At 39.8% G+C, this 23,262-nt stretch overlaps 1 non-coding gene across 1 annotated transcript; it reads right to left on the bottom strand.

The window, feature by feature from the left end:
- Positions 1-20,289: 20,289 nt before the first annotated feature.
- Positions 20,290-20,361, bottom strand: TRNAW-CCA. Its single transcript has one exon. It is a non-coding gene; the product is annotated as a tRNA-Trp (tRNA).
- Positions 20,362-23,262: the final 2,901 nt, after the last annotated feature.

Below are 23,262 nucleotides of genomic sequence, written 5' to 3' on the forward strand. Positions count from 1 at the left end.
TAAAGGCATGTTCCTCCCATAATTTATTGATCCTCCTGAATCTGGCTGCATCTGCTCTTACTTCTCCTTGGAAATTGCTCTTGTTCAGGTTACTCATGACTTTGCAGGGTCAATGCAATAAACATATTTTGGTCCCTACTTTCTTTGGCATTTTCTTTACACTCTTCTCATTTGACACGCTCTCCCCAACAGGCTTATGATTTCTTAATCTGTATTTCTAGTTCCAACAGCCTCCTAAATATCTTTACTGGGGTGGGAGGTGGGGAGTTGCAGGCACACAGACTCTTCCAATTCAGCATGGTCTAACCTCATTTGGGTATTTTTCAGCCTTCTTTCTTTATAAGCCTGTTCATCTTGAATCTCCTACCTTGGTGACTGGTACCATCCGCATGTTCCTTGGTGGGATAAGAATAGTTGCAAAGTGGGGATAAGGGTTCCACAGGACCATGCATGAGCCTGGAAGAGAAGTGTATCAGGGTCAAGGTGGACACCTAAATTAGTGGTGTGTGCACAGCTAATGACCGAGCAGGAAGTGGACTCAGAGAGTCTGGCTGGAGACCAGAACCAAAGGGACCCAGATATAGGAGTCCCAGTGCCGGAGAGAATGACAGAGCGAAACAAGAAGTCTGAGAAACTGCTTAAAACACACACACACACAGCAGGGACTGGCTGGTAGGGCAGTGGTTAAAAATCCACCTTGCAATGCAGGGGACGTGGGCTTGATCTCTGGTCAGGGAATTGAGATCCCCATGTGCCACCAAGCAGCTAAGCCCTGGCAATGCAACCACTGAAGCCCACATGCTTCGGAGCCCCCAGGCCACAGCTAGAGAGTCTCGGCGCCACAGCCAAAGGTCCCACACGACACAGTGAAGATTCCCATGTGCCACAAATAAGAGCCAAGGCAGCCAAGTAAGTAAACATTTAAAAAACACAGGCCGATGGGTCGAGCCACTATGTGCTAGAAGAAGGTGCAGGTAGAGAAAGGACAGTCAGCGCTTTATAAGATAGATACCTTCACGCTTTTATTTCATCTGAGTGACAACTCTGTTACAGAGACGAGGAAGTGAGTAACGCAGGCCATGTCACAGCGCTGGAAAGCGAGAGAGCCTGTGTCACACCTGGGCCACTGGCTTCAAATCGTCAGTCATGTGTGTGCTGGCAGTCCAGCCAAGTTTAGGGCTGTCTAAATGATGGTGGTAACATCTGTAACTTCTATACCGACACAGATCTTTCAGCTGCAGCTGTACCTCCCGTCGTAAAGTTTCTGCTCCCTCCCACCTCTATTTGTGACTCTGGGGAAAAGACGACAAACGCTCTTCTTCCATGTAGTGGTGCAGTGTTAGTTACTCAGCTGTGTTGACTCTTTCTGACCCCATGGACTGTAGCCCGCCAGGCTCCTTTGTCCACGGAATTCTCCAGGCAAGAATACTGAAGTGGGTTTTCATTTCCTCCTCCAGGGGATCTTCCTGACCCAGGGACTGAACCCAGACGTCCTGCATTGCAGGCAAATTCTTTACCATCTGAGCCTCCAGGGAAGCACTTTTTCTTCAGTAGCTCTTGCCATTTTCCTATGAGACTGATTTGCATGCAAGGCCACCAAAAAGGACTAGAAAGCAGAGTGGATATATTACTGATGGACTGATTCATTTTGCCCTGAGCCCACTATTTTTATGACTCAGATTTAAACAAACAGACAAAAATTCCTGAAATGAAAACCGCAAGTGTTTAGCACCAAAGCCAGTTATCACAGAAGAAGAGGCAGAATTTTCTTTTGATTTTCATGGGAGTCTTAAAATGGTCACCCAGGTTAGGAGGTGGACTTCTTGGCAATTCGATTCATTTTAGAACATGATGTGCTAAAGATGACAGGAGAATCTACAATGCCATATTTGCAAAGAGGGAGTTAAACAAAACAGAACAAAAAGCAAATGTTGAGGGAAGCACCAGTCTCAAAAATCAAACTACAAATTGTGTGCAAGCTAATTACCAGTATTTTCCCTCACAGATGCTTTGAATGGCAATGATAGGCTCACTTCTACTACATTTCATAAATGATGATAATTTGTGGCTTACGACATGCTTATAAAGGCAGTGATCTTTAGAAGAACTGGCCATTATGCTTGCCTAGGTCATTTTAAATGGCAGGAGTGTGGGATGAGTCTGTGTAATGAACAATTCTGACTGGATTTTTTTCTTGTTTTTGGAGAAAAATTGGGCTGCTAAACAAATGTTTAAATTATATTTCTCTCATATGGAAAAATACAGTTTAAAATCAGTTTTGCTTTTCTTACTAAAAATTGTAAGCATGACAGAATCAATGGAAAGTAGAAACAGCAAAATGAGTCACAGGCAATAAGGCCCAAAGCCCAACATATTAACGACAATGGTTATCATTTTTGTTTATACGTATTCCCTTATGTTTTTTCATATATACATATTTTACATGGCTGCTGCTGCTAAGTCACTTCAGTCGTGTCTGACTCTGTGCGACCCCATAGACAACAGCCCACCAGGCCCCCCCGTCCCTGGGATTCTCCAGGCAAGAATACTGGAGTGGTTTGCCATTTCTTTCTCCAGTGCATGCATGCAAGCTAAGTCGCTTCAGTCGTGTCCGACTCTGTGCGACCCTATGGACAGAGCCCACCAGGCTCCTCTGTCCCTGGGATTCTCCAGGCAAGAAGACTGGAGTGGGTTGCCGTTTCTTCCTCCAGGGGATCTTCCTGACCCAGGAATCGAACCTGCGTTTCCTGTGTCTCCTGCGTTGCAGGTGGATTCTCTACCCGGTGAGCCAATGGGGAAGCCTCTTCATAGTTTACTAAACCATTTTCTTGTTTTGCTTTTAAATTCCTTCTGAATTTCCATTATAAACTTTGGTTTGCAAAAATGCCTAATGGATAGAGAAAATGATTGTCATCGTTTTCCCAACAGGGGGAAAGGTGTCATCGTAGTCTATCCTAAACAAATAGAAGCCCAAATCACTCATGAACCATTTTGGGGGTGTATCCACTGGTCTCCGCCGGCCTCTGATGTGGTTAGATACATGTCTCCACCACTGTGTCATCAGGCCTGAAATGGCTCTGCTTCAAAAGACCTGGGATCCTTTGTGCTGAGTGTTGCACAGAAAAATGGCTAACACCTGCAACTGTAACAGAATACATCCACGTTTGTTCCCCTAATCGCTTGAAAAAAGGGCAGATCATATTTCTAAAACTTAAATGTTTATCTCAGTGGAGCTTAGTGGTGATGAGCTTGTGTTTTGAAATCAGGCTGACTTGTGTTCAAGCTCTAGTACTGCTCCTTTCTGCTGTGGACAGCGCAGCTGTCTTGTTCTACTCGTAGAACACATTCAGATCAGAGTCTAGATGAATAGCGCCCCCTGGAGGAGTGCAGTGTAGAGAGCCACTCACTTAGACGTCAGTGGCAGTACACTTACTCATGGAGTTGTACAAGGTAGCTGCTCAGGTTTTGGGTAAGTTACTTAATCTCTAAGTCTCAGCTTGTAAACTTGTAAAACTGGGCAGTGATAATAATACCTCGTTACTGTTGTCCTAATTATAGAGGAGAATATTGCAGTCAAGTTTTTAGCATTTTGCTTGAATACAGTAAGACCTCAGTATATGTAAACTCCTATCATAGTTTTTCCAAAAATATATGCTTTTCAGTAGAAAGACTTAGAATAAGTTCTTTTGTATGCTTTTCCATCACATGGTTGGTTTCTGATCTTGATTACTACATCAGTCTGCTCAGAATGGAAGAACAGCATGAAAAAGGACAGAATAGAATAACCATCTGTTCATATTCTCCATCCCTGAGCCCAAGGCTGATCTAATTTTATCTTAAAACAGAGTAATAAATTATCCCTCAACTAAACTGCTTGTAATCCCAAAGCTCTTGAGAAATCTGCTGTGGGGATCTCCCGTAGCTTGGCTGGGATTCAGTGAGGCGCCAAGCTACAGCAGGAACTGCTCAGCTCAGGAAACAGAGCTGTTGAGGACTAGGGGCTGCATGGAGCTAGAATACATGTGGGGCCGATCAAGTTCAGAATGCCCAGAGAGGATCAGAAAAGAAGCCATTGTCAGCAGCAGTCAGAGAAACTGAAGATGAGCACAAACATAAGGGGCTTTAGGAAGGTCATTTGTCAATCTAGCAAACACCACCCAATGCCACTAAGTGCTAATTCTCCGAAATAAAGGAGGGAATGACCATGAAGTTTACCATCACTTATTCTCTTGACGCTTATGTACTTTTGTTTGTGTCTTGGGATGGGGTGGAGTAGACTGAGTCCAAGCACAGAGTTATCACTCTAATAGACGCAGAACTGAGGTTCCAAGCCTAGCGTGGGTCTTGGAACCAATCAGATGCTTCCTAGAGCAGCCATGGCTCTCTGAGTTTACCCCACTTAATTGCTCCAGTGGCTGATAGATTGGGAGAGAAGGAGAATCCCTAAGAGGTCAACCAACATGTCTTGCCTTCCTGCTTCTTATTCCAACTCCAAACTCCACAGAGATTGGCAACAGATTCACCTATTTGAGAACTGAACTGAGGAACTGGGGTGGTAGAGACAGTAAGTAAAAGAGCTGCTCTATTGGATACAGCCTAACCCAGGCTAGATTTCCTCAAGGAACCAGTTCCCAGTGAATCAAATTTTACCTTGGACTCGGAAATTGAGCAAGGAATGTTCGAGAAGAGAAAAAGGAATCTGAAAGTGGATGGTATGCTACAAATTAAGAGATATTTTGGACCTGAACACTTCTCCCCAGGATGACAGTTTAATCGTGCTGATTCCTCAGCATAAAGTGTAGTTTTGTCAGATAGATTTTAACCATAATTTACTTTAACCACCTACTGCAGTTCAGAGACAGCAGACAGTCAGCTCTGCCAGCGTGTACTCAATTTGTCCTTTACATGGTCCAAATGTTCTTGCTGCAGGTGAGAAGTCCCAATAACCAGACACAAGTTTCTTTATAAATTCCTTATCTTCTAGATGGTATATATTTACCACTCCACCATCTTTCCTTTTAGGGTTAAGTTTGTAGGACATGACTCATGTCATATTTCTAGAAGGCCAAAGCTAAGCAAATACGCTTCAATACAGTCATATTCAAGGTTGCAATTAATCTTGCAAGTTTCATTTGAGGAAGGTATAAAGTAGGACAATAACTCACTCTAAAGTCATTGGTTTATGCCTTCAAAGTCATTTCTCATTTTAGCAATAAAGAAGATTGTTTTTCAGGGAAGAAATAACAGGCTACACATGATAATTGTAATACAAATATAATATGTTCAGCTCTCCTACGGAGACCTGTAGTGTTAGTTGCTCGATGTGTCCGACTCTTTGTGAACACATGGACTGTTGCCTACCAGGCTCCTCTGTCCATGGAGTTCTCCAGACAAGAGTATCAGAGTGGGTAGCCATGGGGATCTTCCCAACCCAGGGATCAAAGGTGGGTCTCCTGATTGCAGACAGATTCTTTACCATCTGAGACACCGGGGAAGCCCGTGCAGACCTTTATCTGTCTGCACAGTTCTTGCTTCTGAGTCAGATAGGCTGTTCTTCCAAGTGAATTAACATTTCCATATGAAGGTAAGGAGGGGATGTGGCATGGAGGGGCCATGGCTGAGGAGGGTCTACATTCCAGAAAAGGAGGTAGGTAGGTAGATGGCTAAAGGTTTTAGAATTTGAGGGCCCATTCAGAGCCAGTTCTAGACATAGATAGAAGTTAAGGCTTGTTCAGTTACAAGATGCAACAACTTACTCCTGTGAGTTTAAGAAAAACATAGGTAGGGGTGTGTGTGTGTTTAAAGACTCAAGGGTGGAACTTTCCTGGTGGCTTAGTCCAGTGGCTAAGACTCCTAATGCAGGGGGTCCTGATTCGATCCCTGGTCAGGGAACTAGAGCCTACATGCTGCAACTAAAGAGATTTCACATGCCACAGTGAAGACTGAAGATCCCATGTGCCCAAACTAAGATCTAGTGCAGTCAAATAAATAAATAAATAAATATTAAACAACAACAACAACAACAAAACAACTCAAGGGCAAGAAGTTACAGTGCAGTCTCACAAAAGAATGGAACCACCTCTGGATCTTAGTCTTTCCAACAACACGTGGTCTCTCACTTTATTCTTCTCAAGGTTTCCAGTTCATTTTACTTTCTACAGACCACCTTCCTGGGTTTTGAGATAAACAGGCAAAAAAAAAAAAAAAAAAAAAAAAGGCTACAGTCTCCAGGACTGTGAGAAATAAATTTTAGCAGCCAGAATGGACTAAGGCAACATTCATCGACTGCCCTGGTATCCTTTCTCTCTGTCATCCCCATCCTGTGCTTCTTGCTGCCATGGCTACCATCTTGCCAGCATACTAGACATGGCACTCCTCTGTACTGTAATGACTTCTGTCTCTAGATTGTAAAGATTTTGAAGTACCAAAAACTGTCCTTATTTTTAGTTTTTAATGGAGTATAGTTGCTTTACAGTGTGGTGTTAGTTTCTGCTGTATTCACTATAGCAAAGTAAATCAGCCACACGGATACCTTTATCCCCTCTTCCTTGGATTTCCTGCCCATTTAGGTCAACGAAGAGCACTGAGCAGAGTTCCCTGTGCTATACAGTTGGTTCTCATCAGTAATCTATTTTATATATGGCCAGTACCTAGCAGTTAGCTGGGGATAAGTGCTTATTAAAATGAGGTGAAGATTATTTCCATATGTATTAAATCTCCAATGCTCTTGTGTGAAGATATTTACATCTCAAGAATTTAAGAGATGCAAGTGTGAAACCAATTAAACTCGAATTGTTGAATTTCACCCTATATATTAAAATATGTTACAGGAAGAAATTAGGGAGCCAAAATAATGAAATAACTGAGTAGATCAACTTCTGTTTGCCCCCAGCCCTGGTAAAATAAGGAAAAGTTTTTTGAATGTAAAGAGTATACTTCTCTGAGGGGGGAAAAAAGAGGACCAGTGTTGGTTTTAGGAATTTAACTCTCCCTAGAATTTGTTTCCATTCAAGTAAAATAATTGTAATTCATGAATCCAGAAATGTGGTACACGTGCAGATGAAGATAAATAGCACACGAGCCACTGGAGGCGGGCAGATTCACGGGGGAAATTAGAAGCTGTTGTCAGGAGAGTTAATGGGAAGACCACTAATCCTAATTTTCATGCAGGATAAGTGGAGCTGTGTGACCCCCAGGCAATTTGCTCTCACGTGAGGTCTGCTTCTCTGGAGAGGACGGGGCGCTGGTTCCCTTTACCTCCCAAATACATATTAGCTGCTACAGTGCCATTTTGAGATGTCTGCTATACATTTTAGACATGTTTTAATTTTTCTAAATAAGGAAGTAAGCTAAGAGAGTCTCTGTTATGTAGGGATATCCGTTCTCCCTAGTGTGAAGAATCACTACTTAATGTCAGACTATTCTTTAGATAAGTGGCACAGACTGTCTGCTGGGTGGCACACAGTTCGGGGAGTGCTAGGAAGATAGTCTTATCAACTCATAAATGGCATAATTACACATTCTATAAGGCATGTCACTACAGTACTTGGATGGGCAGAGTCTGTTTTATCTATTTTTCACACCTAAAAGAACTTCAATTTCTAGAGCAAGATTCCAAGCATAGTCTCTGAGAATCATTCTTCCATTTTATTTGCTATGTTTACTTAACCAAATTAAGTGGTAAACACTGGGGTTCTGTTCCTAGTTGTCATTCCGTTTTAAAATTTTATTTATTTATTTTAAAATTTGTTTTTAAAAGTAATGTGTTTATTTTGGGCCATGCTGTGCCTTCGTTGCTGCATGGGCGCTTTCTCTAGTTGTGGGGCTACTCTCCAGTTGCGGTGTGTGAGTTTCTCGCTGTGGTTGCTTCTCTTGTTGCAGAGCACGGGCTCTAGTGTGTGTGGGCGTCAGTAGCTGCCGTCTGTGCGGACTCTCCAGTTCTGGTACAGTAGTTGTGGTGCATGGGCCTACTTGCCCCATGGCGTGTGGATTTCCTGGACCAGGGATCAAACCCAAGTCCCCTGCACTGGCAGGTGGATTCTTAACCACTGGACCACCAGGGAATTCCAGTCATTCCCTTTTTGATGAGTATCCTAATCCAGGTCAGGGATTGGCTTAGGAATGGGTGTGAAACACAATTCTGGTCCATGAGATGTGTAGAAATTTTCTATCTAGATATACACCTCTATGTGGGTGAGAGGTGTGTGTTAATGGGAAGAGGGATATCTCACCTAGGAACTGTAACTGTGTCCTTGCTCTTGAGAGAGGCATAGGAAGAGATGGTCTCTTTTCTGCCTCTGGACATTGGTCTTGGTGTAAGACTGAAATTGCTGCAGCCATCTTGCATGAGCGAGAAAACTTCATCAAGATGGCAGGGCAGAGAAATGAAAGAACTTGGTTCCTTAATGGTATCTGTAAACCAGTGACTCAAAGAACTTTGACTCTCTGTGAAAACTTAGCATTAATATTAAGTAAAAGGTTTATTCATTATTTAAGCTAAGTTTTGTGAGTTGTACCTGAAGGCAATTCAAACTGCTATTTTGGGTTAAAATCCATTGTAGAAAGGGCAAGCCAGTGACTAAACTGCAAATCAACAGTTGAGTCACTATCTGTAGTGGACATATCTTTTGCTGCCTAAAACTTCTTTGATCTACTTTCCTTTCCAATTTTGATTCCATGTAGTTTCAGGGGCTGACCTCTACCTTCACCCCCACAAAGGCCTGTGATCCATGATCCATACACTTCTTACATAATATGTATTTGATTCAACTCTGCATCGTCATACTACTCAGGATTTTATAAATACTGAATGAATGGATGGATGAATGAAAGGCTTTATAGACTCATCTTCACTACTCTAGGATCATATGGGAAGCCTGAGGGTAGCCACATTAGGGTCTTTGAACCCTATCTAGCAAGTAACTTGAATAAGGTATGCATTCAATACTAAGATAACTTAAACTTAGCATAACACTTAGTCCCTTAAAAAAGTGAAAACAACTTTATTATGAACTATAATCAATGTCTTACTTTCCATTAGTGGCATGTATTGGTTGAGTCATATCAGCTTTCTTATTTATTAATATATAGTTTTACATGTATTTGCATTAAACAGCTATAATAGTAAATGCAACTTTGCATTCTTATTTCATGTTTCTTTTGTGAATCTATTCCCTCAGTGACTTTTGTCTCACAGGCTACTGTCAGCCTCTTCACAAGAAACTTAAGCCCCTATTTTAAGAGTCAGCTTTCTACTAACATTAGGTTCTAAGTAAAGTCAATTCTATTCTTGATTTATGCTGGTCTATGCCTAAACTATTTCTGTTATTTTGCTGTCATCTGTTCCTCTGTGATTATACAATTTGAACTCATATTAATATATCTGACCATTTTTAATGGACTCTTACATATTAGTTTTCTCATGTGCATTTTTACTTCTAGACCATCTTTATAAATTTATGTTAAATGCCATTGCCTGCAAGATTTCAAAGTCGGGGGAAAGTTTCATTCGTCCAAATATAACCTCCAGAAGACAATTTTCAAATCAAATGTGTCATGTAAGAAAGCCGATTTAAAATATGATGCAATACTATATTTAAATATTTTAATATCAAAATTACATTATGATCAGTCTGTAGAAAGATTTTAAAAATTTAATTGTAAAAGCTCAGCCAAGCCACGTTGCTACATGTATATTACAGCTACAATTTTAGGTAATAGCATTTGACTCATTTTTCTTAAAATATGTATCTATCTGAACTAGTTTATAGGAGGGTTGCTATACAGAACTGTGTAAAAACAGACCCAAAAATTGGCACAGAAAGATATATTGATCAGGAAAAAATAATCAAGACCAATGTTGCAACTAGTCATCTCGTTTACACACATGAAAATAACCTTGTCCTTGACACACAGATTAACACCGCAAATGATGCAGAATGTCAAAGCTTTCCACCTTCATATTCTCAAAAGCCAAATCATGAAAGCAAACCTATCATTACCAGCCACAGTCAAGCCTGCAATTAGCTGCTTCGATCCCAGCCATTGTATACCTTTTTAGTCTGGAAGAGCAGGGAATTCCTAACCAGGTACTGATAATCAAATACCTCCTTCTTATTTATGTTCCATGCTATTCCTAAAATAGGCTTCCCTGGTGGCTTAGTGGTAATGAATCTGCCTGCAATGCAGGAGATTCAAGAGACAGATGCATGTTCAGTCCTTGGGTGAGGAAGATCCCCTGGAGAAGGAAATGGCAACCCACTCCAGAATTCTTGTCTGGACAATTTCAAGGACAAAGGAGCCTGGCAGGCTACGGTCCATAGGGTTGCAAAGAGTCAGACATGACTTAGTGACTAAACCACTATCACTGTTACTAAAACATGCTTTTTTTTTTTTCCTAATTTTCTTTTTTAATGCAGACCATTTTTAAAGTCTTTATTGAATTTGTTACAATATTGCTTCTGTTATGTTTTGGCTTTTTGGCCATGAGGCATGTAGGATCTTAGCTCCCCAACCAGAGATAGCAATTGCACCTCCTACACTAGAAGGCAGAGTCTTAACCACTGGATCACCAAGGAAGTCCCTAAAACATGGTTTTTGATAAAAGCTTTTTAAAGATCTCCCCTAAATGAGGGGCTACTTGACTTAGATATACTTCTCTCCCCATTTCCATTCCTCTCCTTTCTTCCTCTCTACCCTCTTTCTTCTTTTAAAGGGTCTTTCGCTTTTGCAGTGCTGTGTTGACAGCAAAGGTAAACTCAGAGCCCACATATACATTTTATTCCTTTCCTCTCCCTCTTTTCTACTGTTGAAACCCAGGATTAATTTTCTTTCTAACAACCCATACCATCACAGTTTAAAGTTTAGGAAACTAAATCTATGTAAGAGCTTGCAAGATAGTAATCTCCAATTACTAGGTAACTGGGGCTGCTCGAATCATCCTAGAATCATCCTTTATTTTTCATATGAAACTTTAACAGAAAGCCTCTTCTTAAAGTAAATCCTTGGATTGGTTTCTCACTACAGCTCAATTTCAGATCTTTTAAGAGAAAAAAGAATCCCCAGTTTCTGGAGAGGAGAAAAAACATCTTAATTTATGATAGTGGGAAGCCAGAACCCAAAACCAAAGTTTCTTTATCACACTTAACTAGTTATGTTGACACAGGCCAGTGCTGTGCATCTGGGAATTTCTCACACATGTCCTGAAATTGGCAACTCCATGAGCCCACAGTCTAAGTCAGGACTCCCATGAGTCATGGGAGCAGGCAGACTTTGATGCTTCCCTTTAAGTGTCAGCAGTGACACAGGGTCAAGTCTCTGCTTCAGGGAGCTTATGATCTTCTTGGGTGCTATCATCTCCTGAAGAAAAGTAATGTTACCATATCTCATAGCTGTATTTTCTGTGAAGTGTTCAGTTCTCATAGCTGAGCATCTCTGAACAATTCCAGAGGCAGAGTGATTTTTCACCTATTTTATTTTCTTCATCATTCTCATTGCAGAGAATTTAACAAATATTCAAAATTCAATGTTAAAAAAGTTAAAGTCACATTTTACACCATGAATATCTGCTCATCCCCAAACTGTGCCACCATTAGTGTGTTTAAGGTGATTATTATGTCACTAAAAATTATGATCTAGCAGCCCTCAGATAAATGGTTCACAATTTTTTCTTTCCTTAATTGCTACAGCTGATGCTTCTAAGTGTCTGTTGATTTAGCTGTAAGGCTAAAGCTTCTGGTAAATGAAGAATCCATAGTCACTCACTGCAACTCAGCTGCCTGACTACATGGGCCCAGATGGGGATACAAGTCTACATGAACACAACTAGCCACTAACACCAAATGCATACTTGTTGCAAACAATTTTTGAAAATCCTTTGCATGATGGAACAATCTCGCTACCTGCAGAAAATGAGGTCACCCTTATCTATCAATAATAGGTAAAATGAGAAATATACATCATTGTTTTAAAGCAACCACAGGTAAAAGTAATGCTTGACTTGCTTAGGGACAAAAAATTTCTCAGTATTTGTAGAAGATATCCAAAGGGTAAAGCATTCTGATAAAACATGATCTCAGACAATGGGCCCTTCAAAAATGTTCACTCTTCAAACTGCCAAAGAAGCATTTTCACCTCTGCAAGTAATTTTTGCTCTTTTATAATGATCATGAATATCATTATATCATATTGAAAAAAAATTAACAATCAGCATGGTCATTTATACATTTCTGTCTCATTTGTAAGTAATATACTAAAGCTTATTTTACATGTATCTACAAAGTGCAGCCCTCTTCTTTAGACACATGAAATTATGCAATTATGATTTGATCCCTGGTGGCTCAGAGGTAAAGAATCTACCTGCAATGTAGGAAATAGAGGAAAGGCAGGTTCGATCCCAGGGTTGGGAAGATCCCCTGGAGAAGGAAATGACAACCCACTCCAGTATTCTTGCCAGGAAAATCCCATGGATGGAGGAACCTGGTGGGCTATGGTATATGGGATAGCAGAGTCAATCTCTGAAGTGACTAAGCATACACACTATACTATGCAAATTTCACAAGATAATGATCTCATTATGTTTACATATAACCAGAATGAAGAACTTACTAAGACTCTTCAAAGAACTTAATCTTTATAATTGTTCACTATTATTTTTGTTATGTATTACCACAGCACTCTTATGCTTATCCTTATTATGACACTCATCAAATTGTGTTAGAATTGTGAGCTTATTTTATATCTCCCCACTAGACTAGAAATATTCCATGGGCAAGGACTTTGCAGCATTTATTCATTATTTTAATCTATGTGCATTACAAGAGAGAAAGAGGGAGAGATGATAAATACACATGAATTCTCCCATGTGGTTAAACCCCTAAATAAATAATAATCAAGTTTTATACTTTTGATAATAACAGTGAAAGAATGTCTTCAATAGAAGAATCAGAAATGAGATGGTAAACTAGGGATAAGGATAACAAAATTTTCAAAATACTAAAATAGATTCCTCCAGGAATCGACTTAAATTCACACAATTTGTTTAAGTGTTTATTGAGCAGCTAAATTGAGGAGGTGCATAAGCTAAAGGGAGAAAGGAGGGGAAGAGTATCCTCTAGTGATTGCTGAAACTTGTTGACATAAATTGAAGATCATTGTGAATACAGTATCACTATTCTAAACTGGATACAAAAATGTTGAAATCAGACACTTTGAGGGGCTTCCCTGGTGGTTCAGACAGTAAATAATCTGCCTGCAATGAAGGAGACCTGGGTTCAATCCCTGGGTTGGGAAGATCCCCTGGCGAAGGAAATGGCAACCCACTCCAATATTCTTGCCTGGGAAATTCCATAGACAGAAGAGACTGGTGGGCTATAGTCCATGGGGTCACAGAGTCGGACACGACTAAGTGACTAACACACACACGTAAAAACTATAAACATGAAAATGTAGTTGCTGAACTTAGAACAGTAGAAGTAAAGGACAGTTTCAGAACACCTGAATAATAGTCTGCCAGGTTTAGAGATAGCACTATTCTCTGTCAGTGGTGACAATATCATCACTATCTTGATAGGAGACAGAATTTCAGTACTTGAGGACACGGAAAGAATTGGACCCTAATCAAAAGTTTTTACATGTCCTTTCTTGTCTCCCTAGTGAATTTACTGCTCTTATAATAACTGGATATTTCTAGCCCTGCCTTCAAGCCGTCTGCCTAAATGCCAGACTGTTCCCTGGTGCTTGGCAGTATTCACAAAGGGACACCAGCACCTTACACCTGAAGCTCTGCAGACTTGACCCTTCCTGCCAACTGGAGGGGTTATATTAATTCTTTTTATTCTCCTTCCCAAATAGAAATTATTGGTCCAAAAGAAAATGCAATCACTTTTTTTTTAACACAACTGCTCATTTACAGTCAAAGTAACTATTAACATTTACAGCTTATTTCCTTCTTCCTCTGGGTCATTCTTGTGTGTTTGCTAGATTGTGGAATGAAGGAATTCCTTGATATCATGAGGTTCCAATATAGTTTGGCTGGCTTTTTTTTTTTGGTCATGTTTTTTGTTAAAAGAAATCACAGGCTCCAAATGGAGTCTCTTGTGCTAAACCCCAGGTTGGCGAACCAAGACTTAATACCTAACTAACTGCAGTAACAACCTCCCCCAGGAATGTAGTTTTAACTAGTCAATCTGGAAGTTTCTGGTATGTAATGATGAAGTAATCTGTTACACAAACCCCTTTCATCTCCCACAGGTAGGTTATCTAAGCCTGAAAAACCCACTCTTCTGCCTATAAAAGTCTTCCATTTTGTCCAGCTCCTCACAACTACTTTCTGCTTGCTGAATGGGATGCTACAAGATCTGTGAATCATTCAATAAAGTCAAATAGATCTTTAAAATGTACTGGATTGAATTTTGTTTTTTTAACAGTGTTAGTCGCTGTGATGTGATCCAAAGTAAACTTGTAACAGCATTTGGGGACAACAAGAAATGAAGGCATGGCACCTACAAACACCTTTTTGAGTTCACTGTCTTTCTTGCCACTTCTGAGAGTCTTAGGTAAGTTCTCAGTTCTGAGCTCTGCTCTCTTTGCATTGACTTCCCAATCTAATTGGTTTTCCAGTACAGGGCAGGTCAGCTTTGAGCTGCCAGATGGTTCTACCTGGAACACAATTGAGCCGTCAAATGACTCTTCCCAGAGCCAAGCTCCTAGCTTTCAGGTTGTAGTTCCCAGGTTTTTGAGTAGAAAATCCCCAACCCTTGATTCTTTCTGAAAATCCATGTGGGAACTGTTGGTGGTGGCTCACAGCTCCCCATCCATGGAGAGCCCTTCAGTCCTCAGTCCCCATTTGTTGAGTTCTGCTGGTTCAATCCTTTCCCCAAGGCAGTACTCTCTCTTGGTTACTGACAACATATTACAGTGCATGTTTGTTTGTCTTGTTTTAGGTAGATAAAAGCTAGTTAAAAGACATGGAATCTTTAATTTCTAAACAGTCAAGTGTGCCACCTTCCAGCACAGCTACTCATTTTATGTCTAAGAACTATAATCCCAGAAGCTGTTGCTGCTGCTTCTGCTGCTAAGTCACTTCAGTCGTGTCCAACTCTGTAGAGGTCCACAAAAATGGCAACATCTTACTGTGTCCTAAGAGTTTAGCCTGGTAGCCATGGGTAAGAGGCCTTGAAATACGACCAGATAAAAGTGTGGTTGCACCTCATTTGTGGCTAAGGTCCTGCCAAACTCCTGTCAGTTCTCAGGAGAATTATAATGGCCATTAGAAGGAATATTCCATTAGATAAGATCATTGAAAAAGTGCATTTAAAAGCAAAGTCTTCCAAATCAAACTGAATGGGATACCTATTTTATTTTTAATTTAATTTTTATTTTGTATTGGAGTATAGCTGATTTACAGTGTTGTGCCTAGTTTCAGGGGTACAGCTAAGTGATTCAATTATACATATACACATATTCATTCTTTTTCAGATTCTTTTCCCATTAAGGGTTATTACAGAATATTGAATATAGTTCCCTGAGCTATACTGTAGGCCCTCATTGGTTATCTATGTTATGTATAGTAGTGTGTATATATTAACCCCAAACTCCAAATTTATCCCCCCCACCTACTCTGACATTTCCCCTTTCATAAGCATAGGTTTGTTTTTGAAGTCTGTGAGTCTGTTTCTGTTTGTAAATAAGTTCATTTGTGTCATTTTCTAGATTCCATATATAAGAGATATCATATGATGTTTGCTTTTCTCTGTTTGACTTATTTCACATAGCATAATCTGGGTCCATCCATGTTGCTTCAAATGGTATTATTTCATTCTTTTTTTATGATGGAGTAATACTCCATGACATACATGTATCACATCTTCTTTATGGGATACCTATTTTAATTAGTATGCAGAAGCCTTGAAAAGTCTGCAAGATTCCAAAATAGCTTCATTGCAAGGTTTGTTGTTAAAAGCTAATGAAAAATTAACAATATAAGAGGTACCTAAGACAAAAGAACTCTAAGACTGATTTAACTCCCTCCTTCCTCATGTACTGGACTGTTCTTTCTAGTAATCCTCTGGTTGAATTGGTTTTCTACCCTAAAAAGACTATAGGACCATGAATAAGAGTCTGCCAAGTCAATGGCCTTACAGCTGCCCTCATAGCCCCCTTCCAGAGTTGACAAGACTACAGGATTTTTTTTTCTTGTAAACTGCCACATTATTCCATTCAACTAAATTTTTAATGCCAAGGGGAAACTAAAATTAAAATTAATTTAAAAAAAAAAAAACCTTTCCATAATGTGGTAAATATCAGAGCTACTCACTCCATTTTAAATCCTATTCAGAATCTGCAGAGAGGATCCTGATAAAGCTGGAAGAAGCTGGCTAATGGTGAAATTCTTACCAGGGTCAGCTCTCCCAAATCTGTCTATAGTTCCTGGTGTGTGAGTGATTGCTCAGTCAAGTCCAACCTGTTGCGACCCCATGGATTATAGCCCATTAAGGCTACTCTGGCCATGGACTTTTCCAGGCAAGAATACTAGAATGTGTAGCCATTCCCTTATCTAGGGGATATTCCTGACCCAGGGACTGAACCCACATCTCTTGTGTCTCCTGCATTTGTGGGCAGATTCTTTACTACTTGCACCTCCTGAGAAGCCCTACGGTACCTGATAGGGAAAGGAAAATAAAATATCCTTTATCCCCTCTTTGGGAACGCATCTTGAGTCCAGTGGGTCATTCAATACTGCCAGAGATATTTACTGTTTGTCCTGGTTAAAAAATTGCCAGGGTATTTAAAATAATTTTTTTAAAGTCCCTCTATGGTCAAAAGTTCATCAGAGATTAGAAACCGATATTCAGAGTCTGATAGAAATTTTTCATAAGCTCTCTCCTCATTGATGATAATGGAACTGAATGGATAGATCAACTTATAATGTAATTTAAGTTGCAACCCAGTTCCTTGAAGAATTAAAAGCAATTGTCCTTATCTTACAAATCTCTACAACACCAGAAATATGACTCTAAAAACAGTTCAAATTATTGGAGGGCCTACATTCTTTCCCTGTGCTTTTGAGATATAAATATTTCATCTCATGTCCTCTGGGAACCTTGATCGAGACGATCTCCAATTCCTAAAACTAAAAGAAAAGGGGACAGAGAACTTTTTAAAAATTCAAACATCTCCACAGCTTCCATAACATTACTTGTCAAGGACAAATACAAATGTAAAGTGTCTTCTCCACAAATATTAACAGAAAAAATGTTAGCCATCTGAGCAGGTAAACTTATATGATTCCAACTGTCATTTTATAACTAGTGAGTTTTATATGATTATACCTGTCTCACGGCTAAAATTTTAAAGTGAAACTATAAGGTCTCTGTTTACATTTGTCTGTATACTTATTTGTCTACATAGGTGTGTTGCAGATATGTGGTATTTCCTACTGCCAAAATATTATTAAGATTAATCTGTAAAAGAGCAGTGGCCATGGGACTAGAAAAGGTCAGTTTTCATTCCAATCCCAAAGAAAGGCAATGCCAAAGAATGCTCAAACTACTGCACAATTGCACTCATCTCACACGCTAGTAAAGTAATGCTCAAAATTCTCCAAGCCAGGTTTCAACAGTACATGAACCGTGAGCTTCCTGATGTTCAAGCTGGATTTAGAAAAGGCAGAGGAACCAAAGATCAAATTGCCAATATCCGCTGGATCATCGAAAAAGCAAGAGAGTTCCAGAAAAACATCTATTTCTGCTTTATTGACTATGCCAAAGCCTTTGACTGTGTGGATCACAAGAAACTGTGGAAAATTCTGAAAGAGATGGGAATACCAGACCACCTGACTTGCCTCTTGAGAAACCTATATGCAGGTCAGGAAGCAACAGTTAGAACTGGACATGGAACAACAGACTGGTTCCAAATAGGAAAAAGAGTACATCAAGGCTGTCTATTGTCATCCTGCTTATTTAACTTATATGCAGAGAACATCATGAGAAATGCTGGACTGGATGAAGCACAAGCTGAAATCAAGACTGCTGGGAGAAATATCAATAACCTCAGATATGCAGATGACATCACCCTTATGGCAGAAAGTGAAGAGGAACTAAAAAGCCTCTTGATGAAAGTGAAAGAGGAGAGCTAAAAAAGCTGGCTTAAAACAACATTCAGTAGATGAAGATGATGGCATCCAGTCCCATCACTTCATGGCAAATGATGGAGAAACAGTGTCAGACTTTATTTTGGGGGGCTCCAAAATCACTGCAGATGGTGACTGCAGCCATGAAATTAAGAGACGCTTACTCCTTGGAAGGAAAGTTATGACCAACCTAGACAGCATATTAAAAAGCAGAGACATTATTTTGCCAACAAAGTTCCATCTAATCAAGGCTATGGTTTTTCCAGTGGTCATGTACAGATGTGAGAGTTGGCTCACACAGCTTTATAAAGAAAGCTGAGTGCTTAAGAATTGATGCTTTTGAACTGTGGTGTTGGAGAAGACTCTTGAAAGTCCTCTGGACTGCAAGGAGATCCAACCAGTCCATGCTAAAGGAAATTAGTCCTGAATATTCAGTGGAAGGACTGATGCTAAACCTGAAACTCCAAAATTTTGGCCACCTGATACCAAGAGCTGACTCATTGGAAAAGACCCTGATGCTGGGAAAGATTGAGGCAGGAGGAGAAGGGGGCGACAGAGGATGAGATGGTTGGATGGCATCACCAACTCAATGGGCATGAGTTTGAGTAACCTCCAAGAATTGGTGATGGGCAAGGAGGCCTGGTGTGTTGCAGTCTATGGGGTCGCAAAGTTGGACATGACTGAGTGACTGAACTGAACTGAGAAGTGCTCCACTTAAATGACTTCAACAAATACTGACATAAACTTAGCACTCATAAGAATTCTCAAAATTCTAATAGACGATAAGCAAAATGCCTTTCAGATTCACATGCTCTGGGAAAATATTTGGTATTAAAGGTAGTTTAAATTTGTTGGTTTGATTAAAATAGACACATCTTAGAGTTATCAACATTGAATATAAAGTATTTTATATTTTATTTTATCTGGGTTTATTATTAAAATAAGTTAATTTTACAAAATCTATCAACAAGAAAGTAATTTGGTATGATGAAATTTCCAAAAGGAATCTAATCCTTAATTGATAAAGACAAGGAAATTAAATAGGTGTAAGTAGGATAAAAAGCTGATTGGTGAATTTTTAAAATAATTTCCCCAAATATTTTTGGTAACTTGAAACTTTTAAGTTTTGCTAAGTTAAGTGATGGTTAAACTCCTTGAATATCCAGATTATTTCCAAATAAGATAAAATACTGAAACATTAATAACTATGCTGCTGCTACTGCTGCTAAGTCGCTTCAGTCGTGTCCAACTCTGTGCGACCCCATAGACAGCAGCCCACCAGGCTCCCCCGTCCCTGGGATTCTCCAGGCAAGAACACTGGAGTGGGTTGCCATTTCCTTCTCCAATGGATGAAAGTGAAAAGTGAAAGTGAAATCGCTCAGTTGTGTCCAACTCTTCATGACCCCGTGGACTGCAGCCTACCAGGCTCCTCCATCCATGGGATTTTCTAGGCAAGAGTACTGGAGTGGGGTGCCATCGCCTTCTCTGTTAGTAACTATAAGTTTACCCATTTCTTGCTTTATTTTACAGAGGAATCAAAGATATTTTAGACTGTAAATAAACATGTTTTATGCTACTCTGAGAAATTTTCTGTAAGAAAGCACGTGTTTCAAGAAATTATAAAAAATATTTATAAATTTGCCAGTAAGTAGAATGCTAATATAAAAGACAGTTCATAAGTGCTTGCATCTTAGTTTACACTAGAAAGAAATCTGAGGTTTGTAAGGTTTAAAAATGCTCATATATGCAATTATAACTACCAGAAATAATGGAAAGGAATTTCATGTATGGTCATAACTGGATAAGATTGGAATAAATTTAATTAAGTAAATGAGTTTTAACATCAAAAGTAATCTGGTGCAAAGTTATTTTGGACTGTTGGTCTGCTCTTGATAATAACAGACTGCAAAAGGTTTTCGTTTACCTTTTGAATAATCTGCCTAGGAAAAACAAAAATCTTGTGCCTGCCAAAATAATCACTATGTTCCAAGTCATCTTTATCAGGTTTTGATTACTTAAGGTGAAGGTGAAGATGAAGTCGCTCAGTTGTGTCCGACTCTTTGCGACCCCGTGGACTGTAACCTACTAGGCTTCTCCGTCCATGGGATTCTCCAGGCAAGAATACTGGAGTGGGTTGCCATTTCCTTCTCCAGGGGATCTTCCCGACCCAGGGATCGAACCTGGGTCTCCCGCATTGGAGGCAGACGCTTTAACCTCTGAGCCACCAGGGAAGCCCTTGATTACTTAAGTAAACCTAATCTTTACAACTTTGAAAGAATTAATTTCAAAACTGTACCATTCTGTATTTGCCTGTGAAGTCTGTCACTTTGGTTAAATAGATAAGTGTTATTTCATAGTGACATGATCCTATTTGATCCAACAGGATCCTATGATCCTAACTGACCAAGTATCTTAAAATTTTTTGACATTTTTGACAAACTTCCCAGAAATTGAATTCTAAATGAAATCTTTCACTGTTGTGGTTGTTGTTCAGTCCCAAAGTCGTGTCCGACTCTTTGTGACCCCATGGAATGCAGCACGCCTGGCTTCCCTATGTCCCAGAGTTTGCTCCAACTCGTGTCCAATGAGTCGGCGATGCCATCCAACCATCTCATCCTCTGTTGCCCCCTTCTCCTCTTGCCCTCAATCTTTCCCAGCATCAGGATCTTTTCTAATGAGTCAACTCTTCACATCAGGTGGCCAAAGTATTAGCGCTTCAGCATAAATCCTTCCAATGAGTTTTCAGGGCTGATTTCCTTTAAGATTGACTGGTGTGATCTCCTTGCTATCCAAGGGGCTTTTAAGAGCACCACAATTTGAAAGCATCAACTCTTCGTCACTCCGCCATCTTTATGGTCCAGCTCTCACATCCATACATGACTACTGGAAAGACCATAGCCTTGACTAGATGGACCTTTCTCGGCAAAGGGATGTCTTTACTTGTTTATACACTGTCTAGGTTTGTCAAAGCTTTCCTGCCAAGAAGCAATCGCCTTTTAATTTCATGGCTGCAGTCACCATTTTTAAGCTGGCTTTTTCACCCTCCTCTTTCACCCTTATCAAGAGGCTCTTTAGTTCCTGCCATTAAAGTGGTATCATCTGTATATCTGAGGTTGTTATTTCTCCCAGCAATCTTGATTCCAGCTTGTAACTCATCCAACTCAGCATTTTGCATGATGTGCTCTGCGTATAAGTTAAATATACAGGGTGACAGTGAGCAGCCTTGTCATACTCCTTTCTCAATTCTGAATCAGTCACTTGTTCCATTTAAGGTTCTAACTGTTGCTTCTTGACCCACATATGGGTGTCTCAGGGGACAGGTAAGATGGTCTGGTATTCCTACCTCTTTAAGAGTTTTGTGCAGTTTGTTATGATCCACACAGTCAAAAGCTTTAGTGTAGTCACTGAAACAGAGGTAGATATTTTTCTGGAATTCTCTTGCTTTCTCTATGATCCAGCGAATGTTGGCAATTTGATCTCTGGTTCTTCTGCCTTTTCTAAAACCAGCCTGAATATGTGGAAGTTCTCGGTTCACGTAATGCTGAAGGCTCGCTTGAAGGATTTTGAGCATAACCTTACTAGCGTGGGAGACGACTGCAGCTATCTGGTAGTTTGAACGTTGGTTAGTATGTTTGTGCGTCACTGCCTCGTCATGGAGAAGGGGCTTGGGCAACTCAGTGAAGCTGTGAGCTATGCTGTGTGGGACTGTCCAAGACAGATGGGTCATAGTGGAGAGTTCTGACAAGAGGTGATCCACCAGAGGAGGGAATGGGAAACCACTCCAGTGTACTTGCCATGAGAACTCCATGAACTGTACAAAAAGGCAAAATATATGACCTTGAGAGATGAGCCTCCCAGGTCAGAAGGTGTCCAATATGCTACTGGGGAAGAGTGGAGGAGAAATACTAATAGCTCTGAAAGAATGGAGCGGCTGGGCCAAAGCGAAAATGATGCTCAATTGTGGGTATGTCTGGTGGTGAAAGTACAGTCCGATGCTGTAAAGAACAGGGTTGCATAGGAACCTGGAATGCTAGCTCCATGAAATCTTTTTCACTTCAAGCCAACTGCAGCATAGTCCAGAGGGCCTTTGGAATATCTCAAAAGATTTGTTCTCTGTCCTTATTTTTATAAGGGCAAATTAAACAAATTAGACTTAGTTGGTATGTTAAATTACATGGGAAGCATTTCCAAATAAATAATACTAAGTCTTCAGGTTTTGTCTGTATAGATATGTGTGCCCTCAAAATTATGTATTAATAAAATTCCTGCAAATCTGATAAGTCCTAGTATAACATTATCAGACAGAATTCCAGTTATTATCCTCAAATATTATATGTTCCAGGAATAACCAAATTTCCTTGTCAGTTCCATTTTAATAAACTCTCATCAAATCTTTAATAACAGGCATTTTTAAGTCTTTTGTCATTGACAGAGAGCTATTGTTTTATTCTGATGCTTTGGAAAAAGTGTTCCTAGAGAAGTGCTATATCTTCAAGGGGATTCATGGAAATAACTCATGACAAGTACAGGTTTCTGATAATTTTAAGATCATAAAACTGAACTAGTAAGAATTTCTAGAACTAAGGGAAAAATTGTATTTAAACAGAAAAAGTACATAGGACTAAATGAACTGAGGAGGGAAAATACTGCTGTTTTCTTAATATTTTGTCTCGATGAAAGAAACCTATTTTCTTTTAAAGCTATCAGCAGTCTGGTAAAATACACTTTTGTGAACACAAGTGAAATATTTACTTTTTCTCCCTACTTTGATCCCTCTAAAATTTGGCAACTCTTCAGTATTCTTTCCTTGGCAACAGTTATTTACCTGAGTTAAATAAAAATCTGGTCTCTTTGTAACAGGACACAATTAGAAACAGTGGATATATATTAATAATGGAAGCTCTGAATGGAATATTTTATTTGAGAGAGATACACATAGACTCAGATATGACCAGACAGCTTTAGGAAACTGCTTGACCTTTGGCTTGGCTTCCTGGCTTCAAGCAGTTTTTGAGTTTGATTTGAGAATCCTTATGAAAAGTATGAGAAAAGTAGTCTTAAGAAGAGCTTATAAGGTCAATTACTAGTCTTATCATAGTTATGTAAATAATCAATCCAAATTTAATGCAAAA

This window comes from Oryx dammah, unplaced genomic scaffold (assembly GCF_014754425.2).
Source record: "Oryx dammah isolate SB20612 unplaced genomic scaffold, SCBI_Odam_1.1 HiC_scaffold_4, whole genome shotgun sequence".
Lineage (NCBI taxonomy): Eukaryota > Metazoa > Chordata > Mammalia > Artiodactyla > Bovidae > Oryx > Oryx dammah.